General features: G+C 42.5%; 1 protein-coding gene across 1 annotated transcript in view; it reads left to right on the top strand.

Annotated features, from left to right (window-relative positions):
• The window catches only part of SLC49A4 (solute carrier family 49 member 4), a 142,286-nt gene that overhangs the window by 55,621 nt on the left and 59,193 nt on the right, over positions 1–27,472 (top strand). The window lies entirely within an intron of this gene.

The raw sequence follows: 27,472 nt of genomic DNA, 5'->3' as shown, positions 1-27,472 counted from the left end.
ATAATTAATAGCCTTTGCTGGTTATGCAGACAGCTGCAGGCTGATATTAATAGCCTAGGCCATTGTTACTGCTCCTCCCCCAGGCTAAAACATCAGCATTCAGGCGCCCCTGAAAAGGCGCAGTTCTGGCACTTGGCCTTGCTCTTCCCACTTGCGCTGTAGTGGTGGCAAGTGGGGTGATAGGGGGATTTGATATCACCTTTGTATTGTCAGGTGACAACAAGCCCCGAGGTTAGTAACGGAGAGACGTCAATAAGACATCCCCATACTTATGACCTCGCCCATTCCAGACGCCATCATTTTCTGAAAAAGTGTAAAGAAAACAGCCATATTCCTCACCTTTCCAGAGAGATGATCTATTTGTCACAGGACGGGTCTAGCTCGGCTACATCTAGATGGCAGTCTGCATTGTTGCATGGTGCGACCATAGAGCCTGCCATCCAGGAGAGTCTATGCAGCGTCTGCTTCTGCTGCACAGTGTCTCCCTGTGAACTATTACCTATCTGATGGCACCGCGAGCATGAGAAAGTTCTGCTCACGGTGCCGTCAGACAGGCCCTGGAAGTTCACAGCTAATTAACTCACTTCACCTTTCTGACGTCAACGCGAGCGCTGTGGGAAAAATCCTAAGACGTTCCTGAGCGACATCTGCTATATCACGCATGCACGCTCAAACTCCATCTTGGATAGGAGAAAATATATGTAGAATAACCACAAAGTGTCGGGATAGATAAATTAGTCCTGCTCTCACAGCAGCAGCCATTGAGACGAGCTACTGGTTAGTGAAGTTTGGTCAGAACTGCCATCAAAAAAACAAACCTCCGACATGGCGCCAAGGCTGTAATGGAAAACATTTTATTCCCAAAGGACTGGAGAGCAGCACAATGAGGGTCTTCACGAGTAGTGAAGCTTGGTGGAGGGTCCTATAAGTTTGCAGCTGCATTTCAGCAAATGGAGTTGGGTGGTTGGTCAGGACTAATGGTGTTCTCAATGCTGAGTATTAAATAAAAAGAGCAAATGGGTTCTGCGCTGCCATGGAAGATGCCAATCCAGTAATATGTGGTTTATTCGTCAACGTGTTTCAAAGTATACAACTTCATCAGGATATCACGATGAAGGCAGAAACTTCTCCATCATGTAATACCATGAGGAGGCATTTGATTGGCTTCAAATTCTGCAGCTGAACAATGATCCCAAACATCCAGCTAATGTAATTAATAACCAAGAGTCTTGGAGGTGATGATATGGCCCCCTAGAGCCCTGATATCACAGTATCCAGTCTGGTCTCACCGGAGGAGACAAGGATCTGCACAAGCCTCATACACAGATCATCTAGGGTCAGGTCTCCAAGATGTTTGGCACAACCTCCTGCCAAGATCCTCCATAACCTGTGTATAAATGACAAGAAGTGATGGAGGCAACAGGCAGTCGCCAGATACTGATGATGGAGGCGAAGGGCGGTCACCAGATACTGACAATGGAAGCTACGGGCGGTCACCAGACACTGATAATGGAGGAGTTGGGCGGTCACCAGATACTGATGATGGAGGCGAAGGGCGGTCACCAGACACTGATAATGGAGGTGTTGGGCAGTCACCAGATACTGATGATGGAGGCGAAGGGCGGTCACCAGATACTAATGATAGAGGAGACGAACGGTCACCAGATACTGATGATAGAGGAGACGGGAGGTCACCAGATACTGATGATGGAGGAGACGGACGGTCACCAGATACTGATGGAGGAGACGGGCGGTCACCAGATACTAATGATGAAGGCGAAGGGCGGTCACCAGATACTGATAATGGAAGCTATGGGCGGTCACCAGATACTGATGATGGAGGCGAAGGGCGGTCACCAGATACTAATGATAGAGGAGACGGACGGTCACCAGATACTGATGGAGGAGACGGGCGGTCACCAGATACTGATGATGGAGGTGACGGGCGGTCACCAGATACTGATGATGGAGGAGACGGGCGGTCACCAGATTCTGATGGAGGAGACGGGCGGTCACCAGATACTAATGATAGAGGAGACGGACGGTCACCAGATACTGATGGAGGAGACGGGCGGTCACCAGATACTAATGATGGAGGCGACAGGCGGCCACCAGATACTGATGGGATTTACATTTCTCTTTTGTTCATTCACTTAGTGTATTTTTAGTGTCTAACAAAGTGCAATTACCATGTCTATTTTTCTAAACCTTTTTTCCACATCTGTCTAAAACTTAAAAAAAAAAAACTGTATAAAACTAATTTCTATAAAATATTCCTAACACTCAGAAGTATTAATAGGCAGGTATAACCATTATCCCATGGCCACTTCATTTGAAATCTTACGAGAATTTAAATGGTGCAGATCTGTGGGGGTTTTCATTATTTTGCGCTTATTCATCCGCTTACATGCATTTTGTTTGATTAAAATGTCCTCATTGCAAAATGTCAACAGTCCATTAATTTTTTTACCTAGAAAAAAAAATCAGGATTTGCTTTTACATTTTTGAGTTGTGCATAATGTTGGAGACTAGAACTGTTATCAATACTGGAGAGATTTACTTATGCAAATGTGTCACAATTCTGTTTATTGTCATATACAATAAATACCACATTAAGCTTTTTTTTTTTAATTAAGTCACGTTCACGCAATGTGTTCACAATTGTATTTTTTCTGCAATTTTCCTAAAAAATTCAGTAATGCAGTGATTTTACTGCGTTGGGGACATTGTGGAGGAAGAATGAATTGTGTGAACACTGCTTTACAAACTTCTTAAATCTCACTTCATGAGTGGATATGGCGAAATGGAAACTGGTTTGTTGAAGAAATACAGTCCAAAATATGAAAGTGCTCCAAAATTTGGGAGCAAATGACTGGTATAAAGTAATGTAGCTACTGTGTGGTGGAAAGTTTGACAAATATATAAAGATGCACCATATTTCTCATAGCGCCAGTTACTATGATAGAATAGACTGTCTTAAAGTGTCAGAATGACTTTGAAAATTAGATCTGTTTAGTAAATTTCCCCATTTTTTACTTCTCAAGTCCTCCACGTGCTCCCTGTCTATCAAATATACCACACCAGCCAATAAAGAAATTGAATTGTTCTATATTTACCACTCAGTCATTATTGTGTTCATTAGCATCTGTTTGGATGGGGCTACATGCTGATTTTGGCCACAACACGGGTCATGTGCCCAAACATGCACAGCACCATGGAATCAATGGTGCTATATAAATAATAATAAAGATTGCCTTGTGCTGATGCTACATTTTGGCATATTGAATAATAATAGTAATAATAATTTTATTTATATAGCGCCAACATATTCCGCAGCGCTTTACAAATTATAGAGGGGACTTGTACAGACAATAGACATTACAGCATAACAGAAATCACAGTTCAAAATAGATACCAAGAGGAGTGAGGGTCCGGCTGCTTGCAAGCTACAAACTATGAGGAAAAGGGGAGACACGAGAGGTGGATGGTAACAATTGCTTTAGTTATTCGGACCAGCCATAGTGTAAGGCTCGGGTGTTCATGTAAAGCTGCATGAACCATATTGAAGGTGAATTGGGCGCACTGTGAAGAGCATGGTACTGAGACTGCAATAAGGAAGTTGCAAAAATACAGAACTAGGTGGCCCCCTTGCAATTGTTGAAGTAGTGGTACAATGTGTTGGAATGCAACCTCATTCGCCTGCATTTACGTTGCAGTAGCATAGAACGGTCTTTGGTTGCAAATCCCCAGCTTTATAAAATCATTTCAGATTTGCACAAAATGAAAAACACCCCTCAAACTCAAAACCTTTGTTATGCAATAGTCCTCTGCTTGATAGTGACCCTAAGGCCACTGTGCACCAGGATTTTCTGGACATTTCAGATGGTTGGTTTCATTGTCCTGTTATTTCCTCTTTTAAAATTGAGCAACAACACGTGTGAAAAAGACGGGTATACTAATAGATCACAGACTGCACAGGAGGCAACAGTGTGATGCAGCAGCAAAAAAGGCAAACAGTTCTAGGATGTATTAAGAGAAGCATTGAGTCTACAGTCATGGCCAAAAGTTTTGAGAATGAGACAAATATTAATTTTTCCAAAGTCTACTGCTTCATTTTTTCTAATGGCAATATGCATATACTCCTGAATGTCAGAGTGATCACCTTAACAGCAATTACTGTACTTGCAAAGTCAATATTTGCCCAGAAAATGAACTTTAACCCCCAAAACACATTTCAACCTTATTGCAGTCCTGCCTTAAAAGGAGCAGCTAACATCGTTTTAGTGATTGATCCAATAACACAGGTGTGGGTGTTGATGAGGACAGGGCTGGTGATCAATCAGTCATGATTAAGTAAGAATGACATCACTGGACACTTTAAAAGGAGGTTGATGCTTGGTATCATTGTTTCTCTTCAGTTAACCATGGTTATCTCTAAAGAAACACGTGCAGCCATCATTGCAATGCACAAAAATGGCCTAACAGGGAAGAGTATCGCAGCTACAAAGATTGCGCCTCAGTCAACAATCTATCGCATCATCAAGAACTTCAAGGAGAGAGCTTCCATTGTTGTCAAAAAGGCTCCAGGGCGCCTAAGAAAGACCAGCAAGCGCCAGGACAGTATTTTAAAACTGTTTCAGCTGCGAGATCGGACTACCAGCAGTGCCGAGCTTGCTCAGGAATGGCAACAGGCTGGTGTGAGTGCTTCTGCATGCACTGTGAGACTGCGGAGACTCTTTGAGCAAGGCCTGGTTTCAAGGAGGGCAGCAAAGAAGCCACTTCTCTCCAGAAAAAACATCAGGTACCGACTGATATTCTGCAAAAGGTACAGGGAGTGGACTGCTGAGGACTGGGGCAAAGTCATTTTTTCTGATGAATCCCCTTTTCGATTGTTTGGGACATCTGGAAAACAGCTTATTCGGAGAAGAAGAGGTGAGCGCTCCCACCAGTCTTGTCTCATGCCAACTGTAAAGCATCCTGAAACCATTCATGTGTGGGGTTGCTTCTCAGCCAAGGGAATCGGCTCACTCAGTCTTGCCTAAAAACACAGCCATGAATAAAGAATGGTACCAGAATGTCCTCCAAGAGCAACTTCTCCCAACCGTCCAAGAGCAGTTTGGCACCCAACAATGCCTTTTCCAGCATGATGGAGCACCTTGCCATAAAGCAAAGGTGATAACTAAATGGCTCATGGAACAAAACAGAGATTTTGCGTCCATGGCCTGGAAACTCCCCAGATCTTTATCCCATTGAAAACTTGTGGTCAATCATTAAGAGACAGGTGGACAAACAAAAACCAACAAATTCTGGCAAAATGCAAGCATTGATTATGCAAGAATGGACTGCTATCAGTCAGGATTTGGTCCAGAAGTTGATTTGAGAGCATGCCAGGGAGAATTGCAGAGGTCTTGAAGAAGGGTCAACACTGCAAATATTGACTTGCTGCATTAACTCATTCTGTCAATATAACCTATTGGTACTCATAATATGATTGCAATTATATTTCTGTATGTGATATAAACATTAGACAAACACGAATAAAAACCAGAGGGCAGCAGATCATGTGAAAATATAATTTTGGTGTCATTCTCAAAAATTTTGGCCATGACTGTAGATCACGTGAAGTAATTACCCCTCTCTACTCCTCCTTGGTCAGGCCTCAACTGGAATACTTAGTCCAGTTTTGCGCACCACATTTAAAAAAACAAAACATTAAAAAACCAGCAAGTTCAGAGAAAAGCGACCAGGTCGATGAGCAGACTGCACAGTATGTACTACGAGGAATGGTTAAAGGATCTGGGAAAGTTTAGCTTGTAAAAAAAAAAATAAATAAAAAACAGGAGACTTAATAGCTGTCTACAAATATCTGAAGGGCTGTCTCAGTGTAGAGGGATCATTATTCTTATCTGCGCATGGAAACACGAGAAACAATAGAATGAAAGGGAGAAGATAGTTTAGATGTTAGAAAAAACTTTTTGACAGGGTGATCAATGAGTGGAACAGGTGGCAACGAGAGGTGGTGAGTTCTCCTTCAATGGAAGTCTTTAAACAGAGGCTGGACAAACATCTGTCTGAGATGGTTTAGGGAATCCTGCATTGAGCATGGAGTTGGACACGAGGACCCTGGTGGTCCCTGACAACTCTAACATTCTGGGATTCTATAAAAATAAGTTTTTACTATCCTCTAGATGCTTGTTCATAGTTCTCCAGCACTTTACAAGCCATATTATCTCAGGTGGAGGCGAATCATTGCAGCTGCAGCAGTCGGGGGTTAATCCCAATTGTTTACTCTTTCCTTCTTTATAATCAGAGAATCGGCTTGTAGGAGTCTCAGGCAATTTTCCCTTAATTAGTGCTGGGACATGAGCGTTAGATGCAGCAATCAGCGGATGCACAGAGGACGGCGCTGCTCACCACACATGAAATCTGTGTTTTTCCTCTTGGATTAAACACCTTTTTTGCTACTCTAAAGGTACCGTCACACTAAGCGACGCTACAGCGATACCGACAACGATCCGGATCGCTGCAGCGTCGCTGTTTGGTCGCTGGAGAGTTGTCACACAGACAGCTCTCCAGCGACCAACTATGCTGATAACCAGGGTAAACATCGGGTTACTAAGCGCAGGGCCGCGCTTAGTAACCCGATGTTTACCCTGGTTACCAGCGAAGACATCGCTGAATCGGCGTCACACACGCCGATTCAGCGATGTCAGCAGGAAGTCCAGCGACGAAATAAAGTTCTGGACTTTCTGCAGCGACCAACGACATCACAGCAGGATTCTGATCGCTGCTGTGTCAAACTGAACGATATCGCTAGCCAGGACGCTGCAACGTCACGGATCGCTAGCGATATTGTTTAGTGTGACGGTACCTTAATAAAATCTCCAATCAAATCGCTGTTACAGCTCTCCGGTGTGTATCGACCAGAGCCTGGAAACTGAATATAGGAGATGTAATAGTGGTCAAATATCTGCAGAAGAAATATGTAGAATATGGCTTAGTAACATAGGCTTGTTGGTTATCTCCAAAACTCATGCAACTCTAGGAAAAATATATAATTCTGGCAAGGCCAGGACTCACCTAGTCATCCAATAGAAGGTCTGAAAATATATGAATTAGGAACACCCAGCTTTTGAAAACTGGATACTTTAAGTGAGATAAAAATGGTGTGTTTTCTGGATGAAGCTTTTTTCTTTTCAGATATATATATACATACACACGCGCACTAGATGGTGACCCGATTCTAATGCATCGGGTATTCTAGAACAGAGGTCCCCAACTCCAGTCCTCAAGGCCCACCAACATGTCATGTTTTCAGGATTTCCTTAGTTTTGCACAGGTAATAATTGCATCACCTGTGCAATGCAAAGGAAATCCTGAAAACATGACCTGTTGGTGGGCCTTGAGGACTGGAGTTGGGGACCTCTGTTCTAGAATATGTATTCACGTATGTATATAGCAGCCACATAGTATATAGCACAGGCCACGTAGTATATAGGAGCCATGTAGTATATAGCAGACAAATACTACGTGGTCTGTGCTATATACCAGGGGTCCCCAACTCCAGTCCTCAAGGCCCACCAACAGGTCATGTTTTCAGGATTTCCTTTGCATTTGTGACGCCCAAGAGACCGGGGTACCCAGCACCGGACCAATGGGGTCTGTCTCTTGAGGGGGGTGTCACGGGTGGCTTGACCCGATGCTGTGGCCTCAGGCAATGCACAGTGTAAAGGGTATCGTGAGGGAACAGGCACTTACTTGATCAGCAGCAGGTTCTCCCAGCGGTGATGATCCCAATCCTGGATAGATGGCTATTGTCCAAATGAAAGACTGAGGCACTGAAACGTTTAACCAGTTTACTTTAACAAAAAAAGGATTTACAACCAGTCCTGTCACCGGAGTCTGTATGGGAACTCTGAGTTACTTTGACCCTGCCGGGGTCTTCGCCTCTTATTGTACGCAATATCTGTGTGGCCCTGCTGCTGTATGTGAACTGGCTGCCGGCCCAATCTGTCCCCTCCGGGTCCTGGTTCGACGGGCAACCCGAGTTCTTTTATCGGCTTACCCCCTCCAGGAGTACCGCTGAACTCTGTGTCTGTTGCTGCGTCCGACCCTAGTGAAGCTGATATCACCTCACGTTTTTCCGGTTGCTGTATTATATGTAATGAATACAGCCACGGATCCGGTATCCGTCTTTGCGCCTGTTCTGGGTAGTGATTAATGCTACCCGGTTCTCACAATGTCCTTTTTCTCTATCCCTCTTCTCCTCAGGCCGGTGATTTAGGCCTGGTAACAGTCACAGGGCTGTTAGAGATTCAACTGTATGACCTCTCACTTTCAGCTCCTTAGCCCAACTGCCAGTTCTTCTCTCAGACCAGAATGGATCAAGGGGAGTCTCTGGAGCTCCCCCTTCTGGCCGGAGGTGGTAGTGCAGTCTTGCTATTTTAGTATTTGCATTTACTGTCAGTAACTATTTTTGTGGCAAATACCCCTAGGGGTGCCACACATTGCACAGGTGATGCAATTATTATCTGGGCAAGACTAAGGAAATCCTGAAAACATGACATGTTGGTGGGCCTTGAGGACTGGAGTTGGGGACCCCTGCTATATACTATGTGGCTGCTATATACATACATATTGTAGAATACCCCATGTGTTAATACAGGCCACGCAATATATAACGGTGGCCACGCAGTATATAACACAGCCCACATAGTATATAGCAGCCACGCAGTATAACACAGGCGACTTAGTATATAACACTGGCCACGCAATATATAGCACAGCCCACGCAGTATATAGCAGCCATGTAGTATATAACACTGCCCACGCAGTATATAGCAGCCACATAGTATATAACACTGCCCACGCAGTATATAGCAGCCACATAGTATATAATACTGCCCACACAGTATATAACAGCCACGCAGTATAATACTGCCCACACAGTATATAACAGCCACGTAGTATATAACACTGCCCATGCAGTATATAGCAGCCACGTAGTATATAACACTGCCCACGCAGTATATAGCAGCCATGCAGTATATAGCACAGCCCACGGAGTATATCACACAGCCCACATAGTATATAACACTGCCTATGTAGTATATAGCAGCCACGCAGTATCTAACAGCACACGTAGTATACAGCAGTGTGGGCACCATATCCCTGTTAAAAAATAATTAAAATAAAGTTATATACTCACCCCTGGGATCCAGCGAAGTAGTCCCGACGCGCGCACGGCCGCCGCAATCTTCCATTCCCAGGATGCATTGCGAAATTACCTAGATGACTTGGCTGTCTCGCGAGACCGCTAAGTCTTCTGGGTAATTTTGCAATGCATCGCTGGGAACGGAAGATGGCGGCCGGCACGAGCAGCTTGGCGGACAACGGAGGGTGAGTATAGCAGGCTTTTTTAATTATTTTTAACATTTTTACTAATGATGCTGCATAGGCAGCATCAATGGTAAAAAGTTGGGGACACACAGGGTTAATAGCGGCGGTAACGTTACCCGCGGCATAACGCGGTCCGTTACCGCCGGCATTAACCCTGTGTGAGCGGTGACCGGAGGGGAGTAGGCGGGCGTCGGGCACTGACTGCAGGGAGTAAGGAGCGGCCACTTTCTTCCGGACTTTGGTCGTGGTTGTTTTGCCGTGACCAATCAGCGACTTGGATTTCCATGACAGAGGCTGCGACCAATGAATATCCGTGAAAGACAGACGGAAATGACCCTTAGACAATTATATAGTAGATATATTCAGTTGTGTGAACTTGGGCCTCATTCACACATTCATGTTTAACCCCTTAACGACCACCGGTATGCCTTTTAACTTAAACCACAGCGGTTGGGGTTAGGGTTTTTGATAAGGTTTAGGGGTGTGTTGGGGTTAGGTTTGTGGTTAGGGTTGGGATTAGGGATAGGGGTGTGTTGGGGGTTAGGATTGGAGTTAGAATTGGGGGGTTTCCCCTGTTTTGGGTACATCAGGGGTCTCCAAACGATACATGGCATCACGATTGATTCCATCCAATTTTGTGTTAAAAAAGTCAAATGGTACTCCCTTCTGAGCTCTGCCGTGCGCCGAAACAGTGGTTTACCACCACATATGGGGCATTAGCGTACTCAGATCAAATTGAACTTTTTGGGTCTAATTTCTCCTGTTACCCTTGGTAAAATAAAAAATTGGGGGCTTAAAAAAAATCATTTTTGTGGGAAAAAAAAAGATTTTATTTTCACGGCTCTGCGTTATAAACTTCTGTGAAGCACTTGGGGGTTCAAAGTGCTCACCACACATCTAGACAAGCTCCTTGGGGTGTCTAGTTTTCAAAATGGGGTCACTTGTTGGGGGTGTTACTGTTTAGGCACATCAAGGGCTCTACAAACGCAACATGACGCCCGCAGACCACTCCATCAAAGTCTGCATTCCAAAGTGTCACTACTTCCCTTCCGAGCCCCAACATGCACCCAAACGGTAGTTTTCTCCCACATATGGGATACCAGCATACTCAGGACAAACTGGACAAAAACTTTTGGGGTCCAATTTCTCCTGTTACCCTTGTGAACATAAGATTGCGGGCTAAAAAACATTTAAAGGAAAAAATATATATTTTCACGGCTCTGCGTTATAAACTGTAAAGCACTTGGGGGTTCAAAGTGCTCACCACATATCTAGATAAGTTCCTTAAGGGGTCTAGTTTCCAAAATGGTGTCACTTGTGGGGGGTTTCCACTGATTATGCACATTAGAGAATCTCCAAATGCGACATGGTGTCCAATCTCAATTCCAGCCAATTCTGCATTGAAAAAGTCAAACGGCTCTGCTTCCCTTCCAAGCTCTGCCGTGCGCCCAAACAGTGGTTTATGAGCAAATATGGGGTATTGGCGTAATGAGGAGAAATTGCACAACAAATTTTGTGGTTCATTTTCTCTTTTTACGCTTGTGAAAATAAAAAAATTTGTTCTGAAGTAAAATGTTTTAAAAAAAAAAAATTAAATGTTAATTTTTTTCCTTCAACATTGCTTCAGTTCATGTGAAGCATGTATATGGTTAATAAACTTCTTGAATGTGGTTTTGAGCACCTTGAAGGGTTCAGTTTTTAGAATGGTGTCACTTTTGGGTATTTTCTGTAATTGTACATTCCTCAAAGTAACTTTAAATGTGAGACGGTCCCTAAAAAATAATTTTGTAAATTTTGTTGTAAAAATGATGGGAAAGACACCAAAGATACCACTATTCGCTCCCTACAATGGTGCTCATGGAATGTCAATGGACTTAACTCCCCAGTCAAGAGGAAAAAGGTTGTTAATTTTCTACAAAAACAGAATTTTCACATTATATTTCTTCAGGAAACACATTGGGTTAAAGGTAAACAACCCTCTTTGTTAAGTAGAAAGTATACACTTTGTGCTGAGGCCTCATATACAAAAAAATGAGGAGTGGCCATATTGGTATACAACGGCCTCAACTATGAGATACTAGACACTCTAGAAGATCCTCAAGGCAGATTTCTGCTGGTCAAAATCATGATTGAGGGAATGTCTTTCAGTCTAGTTAACATTTACGCTCCAAATGGGCCTGAGGTTCAGTTTCAAGTTAAACTAAGAGAGAAACTGGCGGGTTGGGATATGTCACGGCTGGTCATGGGAGGTGACTTCAATGAGGTAGCAGACATATCCATGGATAGATCTAACCCTAGAGAAACTCATCGTGTAATGCAAGATAGTAACATCCAATCACTAATGGATCACTTTGATCTAATTGACATATGGAGACTACAACATCCTTTGGAGAAGGACTACTCTCACTACCATGTACACTATTCACACGCTAGGATTGATTGCTGGCTGTTACACGAATCATTGTTACCCTTGGTAACACAATCAAAAATACAAAACATACATATTTCGGACCATGCCCCAGTGACATTTCAATCCAAATTAGTAACATAGTAACATAGTTAGTAAGGCAGAAAAAAGACATTTGTCCATCCAGTTCAGCCTATATTCCATCATAATAAATACCCAGATCTACGTCCTTCTACAGAACCTAATAATTGTATGATATAGTAACATAGTTAATTAGTATCCCCAATACTTCAGGAACGGAGGTGGCGATTTCCATCATACCTATACCAATCAGACGATTTTAGAAAATACCTACAAATGTCATGGGGAATATATAAAAATGATAATCAAATCCATTGTGATGACGCACACTTGTTCTGGATGGCCTCTAAGGCTGTGCTGAGGGGTCAAATTATTTCCTATGTTAGTCATAAAAAAAAGACATTCTGAATAGAACTAGGGAAACGCAAAAATCGGTAACCCAGGCCTACAAAGATTTTAAACTAAATAACACTCCATCGACAAAGGAAAAATTTCTGATGGCTAAGGAAGAGGCAGACACTTTAGCACATGAATTGGCTCTATTCAACTTAGACTATCAAAAACAAAAATACTTTAAATGGGGCAACAAGCCAGGGAAGGTGTTGGCATCTCTCACAAGACCATATAGGAAACCAACGAGAATACACAAAATACAACAGCGCAATGGTCACATTTTAACTAAAAATGAGATAGTGGATGAATTCTGTTCCTTTTTCAGCAAGTTGTATAGGTCAGAGACTGGGTGGAAGCGAGGAGTTTCTAAAAGACCACCTTGCCCCAACGCTCACAGAGGAAGAGAGAGAGACCATTAACGCCCCAATAACACCTTCAGAAATTGTACAGACCATTACTAAACTTAAAGTATCTAAAGCACCAGGTCCAGACGGATTCAGCAATGAACACTATAAGATTTTGGGTTCATGTATAGCTCCCCACTTATGTGAGTTATTTAATAAGATAGTTGGACAAGGTTACATGCCAGACCGATTTAATGAAGCGGTGGTTATTGTTCTCCCAAAGCCGGGCAAGGATCATACTCAAGTGGAGGGATACAGACCTATTTCATTATTAAATTCAGATTTTAAAATTTTCACAAAAATTTTGGCAGACAGACTACAGAAAATAATGCCAAAATTGATATCGCCACAACAAACCGGGTTTATTCATGGGAAATCCATTACATACAACATTAGGACAGCGGTGAGCGCCATATCTTATAGTAGAGCAAATAAACATATGAAAACCATTGTGGTAAGCCTAGACGCGGACAAGGCGTTTGATAGAGTAGCATGGAACTATCTATATGATTTGCTATCATTCAGAGAGTTTGGCCCATGGTTTAGTGAAGCAGTTAAATCAATTTACAAAAAGCCATTATCCAGGATGTTCGTAAATAATGTTCTATCCAAACCCTTTGAGATTCAGAGGGGGACCCGACAGGGATGCCCTCTATCCCCACTATTGTTCGACATAGCTCTAGACCCATTCTTGAGAATGTTGCAGAATGAGGCGGCCTTTGAAGGGGTGAGGGTGGGAACTACATCGGTAAAAATATCAGCCTTTGCTGACTATGTTCTTTTATTTATTGCTAACCCGGTCAGGGCAATCCCAGCCATCATGCATATCCTAGAGAGTTTTGGTAAGTGTTCTGGATTCAAAGTTAATTACAGTAAATCTGAGGCCCTGGCAGTTTTTAGATATGGGAGGTTGAGTGATCCCCAATTCCCATTCCACTGGTGCCAAGAGTCTATTAAATACCTGGGGATAAGGCTACCTGCGGACCCTTCTATTTTATATAGAACGAACTACAAACCACTAATCTCCTCCATAATTGATCTTCTCCAATCCTGGAAACATTTCGCACTGTCATTCTCTGGCAGATGCCATTTAATTAAAATGATAGTTTTTCCCAAGTTGCTATACGCTTTTCAGACTCTGCCCCTTCTCTTGACTCAATCAGATCAGAATCTGTTGAACCTAAACTTTAGAAGATTCATTTGGGGGGTTGGAGGTAGATCACGTATAAGTCTCGCAAGACTACAGGTGACCAAATTAGAGGGTGGTGTTAATTTTCCTGATTTGGGAAGATATCATTTAGCGGCTAATCTCAGATATGCAGTTGACTGGATTAGGGGTACTTCTCATTTTGCAAATGTTGAAATAGAGCAACAATTTTACCCACACATTTCGCTACCAGCTTTATTGCATTTGGGTGGGGAAGACCTCCCAGTGGGAATAAATGACCACCCGTCACTATGGCAAACAATGCAAACTTGGAGACTATGTAGGAAGATTTGTAATTTAAAATATAATCTATCCCCGTTCCAGACCTTTTTGGGAAACCCGAGGTTCATGGGGGGTTCAGCACCGTCTTTCTATAGGATTTTGGCTTCTCGGGGATGCGGGCGGGTAATAGACCTATTAGATCTATTAGATCTTAACCTCTCAATATCTTTCGAAACGGCATCACAACAATATCCATTATTTAATAATAAACCGATTTTATTTCTCCAAGCACGTAGCTTAGTACAGAAATGTCAGACATTGGGGGGGACGGAAGAGGGGAGTGTTGTGAATTCTGTGGCTGAATTCACTTCTGTGGTCACAAGTGGTATTGCAGTCTCTGGGCTTCCTCCCTCAGGTGTTTTGGTGAGCTCGTTGGCTGCCTTGCTATTTAGCTCCACCTGAGTCTGTCTTCCTTGCTCCTTGTCAATGTTCCAGTGTTGGATCTGAGCTACTGCATCTTTCCTTGGGCCTGCTGCTCTGCTAGATAAGTGCTTCTAGTTTGTTTTCTGTTTTTTCTGTCCAGCTTGCTATTAACTTTTGCTGGAAGCTCTGAGAAGCAAAGGGGTGCACCGCCGTGCTGTTATATTATATGTGGGGGGCTGCCTATTCCTTTGGGGTATTTCTCTGAGGTAAGTCAGGCTTGTATTTCTATCTTCAGGCTAGTCAGCTCCTCAGGCAGTGCCGAGTTGCATAGGTAGTTATAGGCGCAATCCACTGCTGCTTATAGTTGTGTGAGGATAGATCAGGTACTGCAGTCTACAGAGATTCCACGTCTCAGAGCTCGTCCTATTGTTTTTGGTTATTGCCAGATCTCTGTATGTGCGCTGATTATTGCACGCTGTGTTGCCTGATTGCCAGCCATAACAGGGGAGGTCCAATTTAGATAGGTTTATCAGAAATACAAAGGCCCACCTGGCTTCTATAAGTAACATCTACTCAATATTGCGTAGGAAATGGGTGGGGGAAGGAAAAACCACGGGCGTAGCGAGGTGGTTGAGAGATATACCAAACTTGGAGGTGAGTGACCTTTTTGAAGCTACCATAACACAAAGAAAGATTCTACCATATAGCAGTTATACTGATATGGCACTTCTAATTTTACATAGAGCCTATATCACACCGTGCATGCAATCTAAAATGTCCCCATCCATAATCTACCTATGTTCTAAATGTAAAGCTCGTAACACCGATATTTATCATCACTTATGGAGCTGCCCGCAAATTCGGAAACTTTGGGGAGAGGTACATAATGAATTGCAAACAATTTGTGGAGTAGACTTCACACTCACTCCGCAATGGGCCATTTTCAACATCCTAGACGAAACATCTCAAAAGCTACCCAAATATGTCAAGGCAACATTTACAATATGGGCCTCAGCAACTAGGAAGAGTATTTTACATCAATGGTTGAGTCCCTTAGTCCCTTCACTCCCTTTCATTCGCACACAAATACAGTTCATATTTAAAATGGAATGGTTAGACACATTAACTAACAAAGAAAAACAAGTAAGCAAATTTTTTTCCACATGGGATACTTTTATTCCATCACTTCCTTTGGAGACTAAGGAGAAACTGAGGGCACAGTTTGAAAATACCCAATGGTATCTATTGCAGCGGATAGGTGGCAACTCACCAATTTCATGAGGTACTTTTATGATTAAGTGTACGCAAAGTATGGAGGTTCATGTTTTTGTTTTATGTTGGGGTGGGGGAAAAAGGATACAATATAATCATTATATTGTCACATTATCGCATTACCATATCATCAACTTTGGAAATGTATATTTTGTATGTTTTTGTATTATATTATAAAATTCTAATAAAAAGATTTTCAAAAAAAAAATGATGGGAAATGCAGGAAATGTTGTTTATGGAGTATTTTGTGTGGCATATCTCTGACTTAAGGGCATAAAAATTGCAACATTTTAAAGATTTTTGCCATATTTCCATTTTTTTCATAAATAAACGCAAGACCTATCGAATAAATTTTACCACTAACATGAAGCACAATATATCATGAAAAAAACACTCAGAATCAGCAGAATTCAGTAAAGTGTTCCAGAGTTATAACCACATAAAGTGACTGGTCCGAATTGTAAAAATTGACCTGGTCATTAAGCTGCAAGGTGCTTCTCACAAAATTAGAATTTTAAAATGTTAATTTCAGTTGCTCAATAAAAAAAGTGAAACGTGTGTGTGTGTGTGTGTGTGTATAGTCATTACAAACAGTGATCTATTTCAAGTGTTTATTACTGTTAATGTCGATGATTATGGCTTACAACCAGTGAAAACCCAAAAGTCATTATCTCAGTAAATTGGAATACTTTATAACACAAGTTTGAAAAATGATTTTAAAATCCGAAATGTCCTGAAATGTATTTTCAATAAATGCACTCAGTACTTGGTCAGAGCTCCTTTTGCATCAATCAATGCGGTGTGGCATGGAGGCGATCAGCCTGTGGCACTGCTGAGGGGTTATGGAAGCCCAGGTTGCTTAGATAGCTGCCTTCAACTTGTCTGCATTGTTGGGTCTGGTGTCTCTTCTTCCTCTTGACAATACTCCATAGATTCTCTATGGGGTTATGGTCAGGCGAGTTTGCTGCCAATCAAGCCCAGTGACACTATTGATTATAAACCAGGTACTGGTACTTTTGACAGTGTGGACAGGGGCCAAGTCCTGCTGGAGAATGACATTTCCATCTCCAAAAAGCTTATCGGCAGAGGGAAGTAAGAAGTGCTCTAAAATTTCCTGATAGATGGCTGTCTTGACTTTGGCCTTGGTAAAACAGTGGACCTACACCAGCAAATGTCATGGCTCCCCAAACCATCACTGATTGTGGAGACTTCACACTAGACCTCCAGCAGCTTCAATTGTGGCCTCTCCACTCTTCCTCCAGACTCTTGTATTCCAAATGAAATGCAACATTTACTTTCATCTGAAAACACCTTTGACCATTGAGCAACAGTCCCTTTTTCTCCTTGGCCCAGGTAAGATGCTTCTAGTATTGTCTAATGGTCATGAGTGGCTTGACACAAGGAATCTGTTATCTCGGTTGCTTGTGCACCTTTTTCTACCACACTTTTTCCTTCCACTCCACTTTCCATTAATATACTTGGATACAGTACTCTGAACAGTGGCTTCTTTACCAATGGCCTTTTGTGGCTTCCTCTCCTTGTGGAGTGTGTCAATGACGGCCTTTTGGACATCTGTCGGGTCAGCAGTCTTCCCCATGATTGTGGAGCTACTGAAACAGACTAAGGGACCTTTGTAAATGCTTAGGGAGCCTTTGCAGGTGTTTTTCTGTTAAATATATTCTAATTTAATGAGATAATGACTTTTGGGTTTTCATTGGCTGTAAGCCATAATCAACATTAACAGAAATAAACACGTGAAATAGATCACTCTGTGTGTAATGACTACATAATGAGTTTCACTTTTTGTATTGAAGAACTAAAATAAATTAACTTTTTGATAATATTCTAATTTTGTGAGAAGAATCTGTACATACATAATAAAATGGTAACAGTGTAATCAGTGTTTGGTCCGTGTGTCCGTTTTTACCATCAGTGTTTTTCATTGATCAATAAATTACAAAGCTCCTATTCTTTCCAATGTTAAAGGGAACCTGTCACCCCGATAATCGCGGGTGAAGTAAGCCCACCGGCATCAGGGGCTTATCTGCAGCATTCTGTAATGCTGTAGATAAGCCCCCGATGTTACCTGAAAAAGGAGAAAAAGACGTTACTCACCCAGGGGCGGTCCCGCTGCTGGTCAGGTCAGATGGGCGTCTCCATGTCCGCTGCGGTGCCTCCCATCTTCATTACAAGACGTCCTCTTCTGATCTTCAGCCACGGCACGCCGGGCCTCTGACCTTTCCGGCGCCTGCGCACTGCAGTACTATCCTCTGCCCTCAAGAGGGCAGAGCAAAGTACGCCTGCGCCGGAGCCGTGGCTGAAGATCAGAAGAGGACGTCTTGTAATGAAGATGGGAGGTGCCGCAGCGGACCAGAGACGCCCATCCGACCTGACCAGCAGCGGGACCGCCCCTGGGTGAGTATAATCCAACGTCTTTTTCTCCTCTTTCAGGTAACATCGGGGGCTTATCTACAGCATTACAGAATGCTGCAGATAAGCCCCTGATGCCGGTGGGCTTACCTCACCCGCGATTTTCGGGGTGACAGGTTCCCTTTAAACATGGACAGTACAGTGATCTGATCCATGTGCTGTATTTTTCATGATGAAACTGACACGTTTCATCTGTGATAAAACAATAGCAGAATTGCTTGACTTCTTACTTTGTTTTTTGTTGCATTACTTTCAAATAAAAAATGAAAGACCATTTAAAAAAAGAATCCTAAAGTTATTGCCAATGAAAAATACAACTTTCCCCAGCAAACAAGTCCAAGTAACAACAACTATAAAATAAAGTTATTGTTGGTGGAATGTGAAGGTGAAAAATAAACAAGTGCCTTAGCAATTTGCAAAGCACTCAAAAATGACAATTTTTTTATCAATTTATGTATGGATTTTTTTTTAAACTTCAGTTTTAACCCCTTCCTGACATGCACCGTACTAGTATTGCTCTGCGGGAACTGAGTTTCCGCAAACCGCAGTACTAGTGCGGCGGCACGATCGCGCAGTCTCACAGTGAGCACCGTGGCGATCACGTGCGGGTGTCTGCTGTATGTGACAGCTGACACCCTGCAGCAATGCCCACGATCAGTGCTAGCGCCGATCGTGAGCATTTAACCCCTCTGATGCCACTCAATATTGACAGCGACATAGAGGGTCAATTTGCAGGGACGGGGGCTCCCTGTGCTCTCCCACCGGAACAATGCGATGCGATGGCGTTCCGGTGGTCCTTCCAGGTCCTTCACTGAGGTGGCTTGCCAGTGCCTGTCCAGAGCAGGCGCCGGAAAGCCGCCTGCACTGCCTGTCAGATCGCTGATCTGAAACAGTGCTATGCAAAGTGTTAGATCAGCGATCTGATGAAATATAGTGGTGTCCCACCCTGGGACAATGTTATAAAGTGTAAAAAAAAAAAAATCCCCAAATAAAGAAAAAATATATAGATATATTTTCCAATAAATCAATTTATGTAAATAAAAAAACAAAAGTACACATATTTGGTATCGCCGCATCTGTAAAGACCCGCTCTATAAAACTATACCACTAGTTAACCTAGTTAACCCCTTCAGTGAATACTACAAAAAAACGAGGCAAACAACGAAGCTTTGTCATCATACTGCCAAACAAAAAGTGCAATAAAATGTGATCAAAAAGACTGATATAAATAACCATGGTACCGCTGAAAACGTCATTTTGTCCCGCAAAAAAAAAGCCGCCATACAGCATCATCAGCATAAAAATAAAAAAGTTATAGCTCTCAGAATAAAGCGATGCAAAAACATTTATTTTTTATATAAAATAGTTTGTGTAAAAGCGCCAAAACATTAAAAAATGATATAATTGAGGTATCGCTGTAATCGAACTAACCTGACGAATAAAGCTGCTTTATCAATTTTACCACATGCGGAATGGGATAAACGCTTCCCCCTAAAAGAAATTCAGGAATTGCTGGTTTTTGTTCATTCTGCTTCCCAAAAATCGGAATAAAAAGGGATCAAAAAATGTCATGTGCCCGAAAATGGTACCAATAAAAATATCAACTAGTGCCGCAAATAACAAGCCCTCACATGATTCTGTGGGCCAAAATATGGATAAATTATAGCTCTCAAAATGTGATGCAAAAACTTTTTTGCAATAAAAAGGGTCTTTTAGTGTGTGACGGCTGCCAATCCTAAAAATCCGCCAAAAAAATGCTATAAAAGTAAATCAAACCCCCCTTCATCAACCCCTTAGTTAGGGAAAATTAAAATTTAAAAAAAGGGTATTTCCATTTTTCCATTATGGCTGGGGCTAAAGTTAGGGTTAGGGCTGGGGGTAAGGTTATGATTGGGGCTAGGGTTGGGCCTAAAGTTAGGGTTTGAATTACATTTACGGTTGGGATTAGGGTTAGGGCTGTGGTTAGGGCTATGGTTGGGATTAGGGTTAGGGGTGTGATTTGGTTAGTGTTTCAGTTAGAATTGGGGGGGTTTCCACTGTTTAGGCACATAAGTGCAAAACAGTGCTCCTTCCCTTCTGAGCTCTCCCATGCACCCAAACAGGGGTTTACCCCAACATATGGGGTATCAGCATACTCAGGACAAATTGGACAACAACTTTTGGGGTCCAATATCTCCTGTTACCCTTGGGAAAATACAAAACCGGGGGCTAAAAAATAATTTTTGTGGAAAAAAAATACATTTTTTATTTTCACGGCTCTGCGTTATTAACTGTAGTGAAACACTTGGGGGTTCAAAGTTCTCACAACACATCTAGATAAGTTCCTTGGGGGGTCTAGTGTCCAATATGGGGTCACTTGTTGGAGTTTCTACTGTTTAGGTACATTAGGGGCTCTGCAAACGCAACGCAACGTGATGCCCGCAGACCATTCCATCAAAGTCTGCATTCCAAAACACGATCAAAAAATGTCATGTGCCCGAAAATGGTACCAATAAAAATATCAACTAGTGCCGCAAATAACAAGCCCTCACATGATTCTGTGGGCCAAAATATAAGTACAATATATCATGAGAAAACAATCTGAGAATCACCAGGATCTGTTGAAGCGTTTCAGAGTTATAACCTCATAAAGGGACAGTGGTCAGAATTGAAAAAAATTGCCTGGTCAGGAAGTTGAAAACAGGCTTCGGGGTGAAGGGTTTAATAGAAAACTTCTAAAGAAAAAACCCAAAGAGCATTATAAAATATTTGTTGCCTACACAGATTACAATATAACAAGTATAATAATGTTTCAGTCCAACTGTGTGATTGCAATAATTTTAAAAGCATGTCTATCATGGCTATGAGATGAACCCAGATTGTCTATTTTCTTTGTTTTTGGGTTGGAGGCTCAAATAAATTGTTACATGTCTTCAGAAGTCTCGTACCACTTGGTTACGGCTCCTGTGGTTCAGGTATTATCAGCCATACTGGTTATGACCCAGACACTCGTAAACAAAATAAATCTCAGTTGTCCCTGTCAGATTTCGAGTGCTAATGATTTTGAATGAGGATCAAGAAGTCCATGATCTGTTGTGGTTGCGAGTCCTTGAACAGCTGCTGTTTGCTTTCAGAAACTTTTAATTGGAAATTCTGACTTTTCCAAATAATCCTCATTCTCTACAGACGGCAGCTCTTGGTCTAAATAACATTTGTCAGTGGGTGTCAGCAGTAGATAGAGGCTCTTGTCTTGTTAACCAGAGGAACTTTTTTTTCCATAATGTGGGTGCGTTGTGCATGGAATACATTTCTGGGGAGGCTCGGAGCAGTTTGCTAATGACATTTCTATGGTATGCAATGCAGCACAATATTCCGTTATTTCATAGACAAAGCACTTTTACCATCCATGTCATCATTAAATATTTGAAAATGTTTCACCTCTTTCATGTGCTATGATTGCACTCCCCTTTTGATCTTAAAAGATGTGAAAAAGGCCTAACAATTAAAAACACTTATTATTTATATTTTAATTTGTTAAAAAAAATCACAGCAGAAATGATCTGTGCAGAATCATCACAGAAAAATGCAGTATAAAAAGATCAATACGGATTTGGATTTTCTGATATATTGAGGTTTAGAATCTATTATTCCTGGCATGTTCTGTCAGACTCTGAATGCACAGAGGTATTTTCCCTACCAATAATATAAAGTCCTAGGTTTGTTTTTTTAAGTGAAAAAAAAAGAGGTAAGCCAGTGCTGCGCTCTCCTGCACTGTAGGAGTGACTCTGATAATGTTGAACTGCACTCACCTGCCCATTAGAATATGACCAGTGCATGATGCCTGCTGGCCTTGTATGTGTGCCAACAAGTATGGGCAGACGTGACCTAATCAGTGCCATGCAACTACTGGTAGGGAAACGAAGAAAACAAATTAATTACTTTACATTTTAAGTTTGCATCTTTACATTTAATAATTGTAGCAAAAATATGTAAATGACAGCATACATTTGGTAGTGAACTCTGTAATGGGGCGGTGCCGTCTGTGTATATATAGAGATTTATCTGATACAATTGGAGCTGTATACTATCTTGGATATGTTTAGCTATTGATGCTGTTTTAGAGCCCCCCTGTTGGACATTCCTGTTTCTTTTTCTTGTGTATATTTTATGATTTCTAATAAAAACTTGTTTTTTTTATATTATGGTTCGCTTCTTAGGACTACTGGTTTAGTAAGTCCACTTGTGTTAGTGCATTGTGTGAAGTGCCATATTTGTTTGTACATGTAGGGACATTTGCTGATATTATTTCCTCTCTGTAATAGTAGGAGTTAGCAATGAGTGAATCGATTCAAGGCAATTTAAATATACCTTAAATTTTACCACAAAATTAAATTCACTCGAATCCAATTGGCTTCAGGCAGGGCTGCCACTAGGAATTTCGGGGGCCCATACTGGCAAAATTTTTGGGGCCACCTTAAGACTCCGCCCAGGCTCCACCCCAGCCCCGCCTCCACCCTTCGAACTGTCCACAGCCCCGCCTCCACCCCTCGAACTGTCCACAGCCCCACCGCTGTCTCTTTGAAAAACTCCACTTCTCACCAATCACACATTAACAGTTCCCATCACAAGATCACACACATAGCTAGCAGCTTTTGTTTTGACAAAAAGGTTTTTTTTAATCTGTCGCGATGACAAGGTAGACTCTTTTGGCCAGGCCCTACTCTATCCTATTAAACATTTGTTAAAATATGCTATACGACTTAGGTATATTTTTATTTATTTTTCAATTTTTCAAATGACCAATAATACCACATACAAGGGACAAATACCACTACACCATGACCAGACACCATATTACCACCACATAGTGACCTATAATACTATCTACAAGGAACAAATACCGCCACACTATGTGCAGACCACATATTACCACCACAGTGACTGAACAATATCACATACAAGGGACAAATACCACCTCAGCATTTCCAGACTACATATTACCACCACATGGTGACCAACTACATAAAAGGAACAAATACCAACACAACATGAACAGACCACATATTACCACGACACAGTGACCGAATAATAGCACATACAAGGAATAAATACCGCCACACCATGGCCGGACAACATATTACCACCACATTGTGACTGAATAGTACAATACTGATCATTAATAATAAAAAAAACTCACCATTATACACAGATCTGTACTTAGTATGCAGTGTCTGTGTACAGGTAATACAGTGGTCACCAGTGACATACACAGGAGCTCTGTATATAGGGTACAGTGTACGTATAATACAGTGATCACTAGTGACATTATACACAGGAGCTCTGTGTATAGTGTACAGATAATATAGTGATCTCCAGTGACATACACAGGAGCTCTGTATAAAGTGTATAGTGTCAGTGTATATGTAACATACTGACTCACCAGTGACGTCCCTAGCTGAAGTCCTTCATCTTTGCACTTTTTAATCCAGCGCAGACCACCATCACTTTCAGCCAGGACTCTGCATAAAATAAGTTATCTAGAGCACCGCTTCCAGAGCACGTTCCCCACTTTTTCCCTTTCTTCTACACTACACATCTGAATACAGTCGTTCACCCACCATTAATATAATTGGTTATTATGCAACCCACCATTCCAAATATAAATTATAATCCGCCACTGTGCCCGCACTATCTGTACATAGCCACTTTCCCCATTTAATATATAAATTAGCACCTGTACCTTCCCCCAATTTATTACATCACTTTATCCTCAACGACCCCCTCTATGTACCTCCTGCTCTAATCCTTACCCTGATTCATTAGTTACATGCCCCTTCTGCCTCAATTCATTGTCATGTCTTCTCTCTCCCACCCTCTATTCATATCAACTGCTCTTCCCCACCCTCAAAATTCATTATTTGCTCTCCCCTCCTTCAATACACTATTTGCTCTCCCCACCCCCACCTTCAATTCAATTGCTGTCCCCGTCCCTCACACTCACTTCATGTGCAGTCAGCATCACCCACTTCATCATTTGCAGTCCACAGTCATCATTTATTCCCCTTTCACTTCATCTGCAGTCCCCCTTCATCATTTGCAGCCCCCTATCATTTCATCATGTGCAGAACCCCCTCAAACACACTTAATCATCTGCAGTCCCTATCACTCCCACATCATTTTTAGTCCTCATGACCCCACATCATTTTCAGTCCCCATCACCTCCACATCATCATTTGCAGTCCCCATCACTCCCACATCATCATTTGCAGTCCCCATCACTCCCACATCATCATCTGCAGTCCCCATCACTCCCACATCATCATTTGCAGTCCCCATCACCCTCACATCATTTGCAGTCCCCATGACCCCCACATCATCATTTGCAGCCCCCTATCATTTCATCATGTGAGTACCCCCTCAAACACACTTCATCATCTGCGGTCTCACTCCCCCCCACCTCTCCCATTTGAAAAATCAAAAATGTTTTATTATACTTACCTCAGTTGTTCCCAGGGCATCTAGTGTTTTCAGCAGTGAAGCAGAAGCTAGACAGTATGGACTGCTGAGAGGACCTGAAAGGAGCCCATACATTCTAGTACATTCACTGCTGAGACTGCTAGAATGTAATGGCTGTAGTCAGGACCTGCAGGGAGCCTATACATTGTAGCTATAGACCCCGTCACACATAGCGAGATCGCTAGCGAGATCGCTGCTGAGTCACAAGTTTTGTGACGCAACAGCGATCTCAGTAGCGATCTCGCTATGTGTGACACGTAGCAGCGATCAGGCCCCTGCTGTGAGATCGCTGGTCGTGTCGGAATGGCCTGGGCCATTTTTTGATCGTTGAGGTCCCGCTGACATCGCTGAATTGGCGTGTGACGCCGATTCAGCGATGTCTTCGCTGGTAACCAGGGTAAACATCGGGTTACTAAGCGCAGGGCCGCGCTTAGTAACCTGATGTTTACCCTGGTTACCATCGTTAAAGTAAAAAAAACAAACGCTACATACTTGCCTACCGCTGTCTGTCCCCGGCGCTGGGCTTCTCTGCTCTGGCTGTGAGCGGCGGGCAGCCGGAAAGCAGAGCACAGCGGTGACGTCACCGCTCTGCTTTCCGGCCGCTGTGCTCACAGCCAGAGCAGAGAAGCCCAGCGCCGGGGACAGACAGCGGTAGGTAAGTATGTAGCGTTTGTTTTTTTTACTTTAACGATGGTAACCAGGGTAAACATCGGGTTACTAAGCGCGGCCCTGCGCTTAGTAACCCGATGTTTACCCTGGTTACCCGGGGACTTCGGCATCGTTGAAGACAGTTTCAACAATGCCGAAGTCTTTCCCATGATCGTTGGTCGCTGGAGAGCTGTCTGTGTGACAGCTCTCCAGCGACCAAACAGCGACGCTGCAGCGATCCGGATCGTTGTCGGTATCGCTGCAGCGTCGCTAAAGTGTGACGGTACCTTAAGGCCAACTAGGTGAGCCGACTAGGTGAGACGGCCGTGCACAGCTCCAAGAATGCTCCCGGGCCCCAGTGCCGACGTGTGCGCCGCAGTGCACAGTATTTTAGTGCACGATAAGCCCCGATCAGTAGAAGCACAACAGTGGGGCCCTGGATCTGTGGGCCCCTCTGTGTACTGCTGCTGACCGGGCCCCATACAGCAGTAATGCCCTGATGGTGGCCCTGGCTTCAGGCCATACAGGATTAAGGAATGGAAAGAAAAATGTTGCATTTGCTCCTCCTGCCAGTCCCACCATTGACTTTTCTAGGTTCCAGTGGGGTCTTACATTCACTAGACCGTATGCCATCACAATGCAAATGAACCCCTTCACCTCCAAGGGTGGTTAGCATGTTAATGACGAGGCCAGTTTTTACAATTCTGACCACTGTCCCTTTATGAGGTTATAACTCTGGAACGCTTCAACAGATCCCACTGATTCTGAGATTGTTTTCTCGTGACATATTGCACTTCATGATAGTGGTAACATTTCTTTGATATGACTTGCGTTTATTTATGAAAAAAATGGAAATTTGGTGAATAATTTTGCAATTTTCCAACTTTGAATTTTCATGCCCTTAAATCCGAGAGATATGTCACACAAAATACTTAAGTAGCATTTCCCACATGTCTACTTTGCATAAGCACAATTTTGGAACCAACATTTTTTTGTTAGGGAGTTATAAGGGTTAAAAGTTGACCAACGATTTCTTATTCTTACAACACCATTTTTTTTTCTAGGGACATCACTTTTGAAGTCACTTTGAGGGGTCTATATGATAGAAAATACCCAAGAGTGACACCATTCTAAAAACTGCACCCGTCAAGGTGCTCAAAACCACATTCAATAAATTTTCTTTAACCCTTCTGGTGCTTCACAGGAGTTGTTGGAATGTTTTTTTTTTAATGAACATTTAATTTTTTCTTTCACAAAAAATAAATTCAGATCCAATTTTTTATTTTCCCAAGGGAAACGGGAGAAATTGGACCCAAAAGTTATTGTGCTATTTGTCCTGAGTACGCTGATACCCCATATGTGGGGGGTAACTGCTGTTTGGGTGCATGGCAGAGTTTGGAAAGGAAGGAGCGTTTGACTTTTTCAGCGCAGAATTGGCTGGAATTGAAATCAGATGCCATGTCACGTTTGGAGAGCCCCTGATGTGCCTAAACAGTGGAAACCCCCAATTATAACTCCAACCCCAACACACCCCTAACCCTAATCCCAACCGTAACCTTAACTTTAGCCCAAACCCTAATGGGAAAATGCAAGTAAATCCTTTTTTTGTTTTACTAATTTTCCCTAACGAATGCGGTGATAAAGGAGGTTCGATTTACTATTTATAGTGGATTTTGTTTGGCAGCTGTCACACATTAAAAGACGCTTTTAATTGCAAAAAACAATTTTTGCATCACCACATTTTGCATTTTGACAACAATAATTTTTCCATATTTTGGCCCAGAGTCATGTGAGGTCTTGTTTTTTTGCGGGATGAGTTGCTGTTTTTATTAGTACCATCTTCGGCTACTTGACATTTTTTTATCGCTTTCTATTCCGATTTTTGGCATGCAGAATGAACAAAAACCAGCAATTCATTAATTCCTTTTTTGGGGGGGCGGGCGGGGGGGGGGGGGGGGAATGGGGGGGACGGGACGTTTATACCGTTCCGCGTGTGGTAAAATTGATAAAGCCGTTTTATTCTTCAGGTCAGTACGATGACAGCAATACCTCATTTCTATAATTTTTGTATGTTTTGGCGCATTTATAAAA

The sequence above is a fragment of the Ranitomeya imitator genome, chromosome 7, assembly GCF_032444005.1.
Source record: "Ranitomeya imitator isolate aRanImi1 chromosome 7, aRanImi1.pri, whole genome shotgun sequence".
NCBI lineage: Eukaryota > Metazoa > Chordata > Amphibia > Anura > Dendrobatidae > Ranitomeya > Ranitomeya imitator.
The sequence above is the reverse complement of the archived record's forward strand: the minus strand, read 5'-3'. Positions and strand labels throughout refer to the sequence as shown.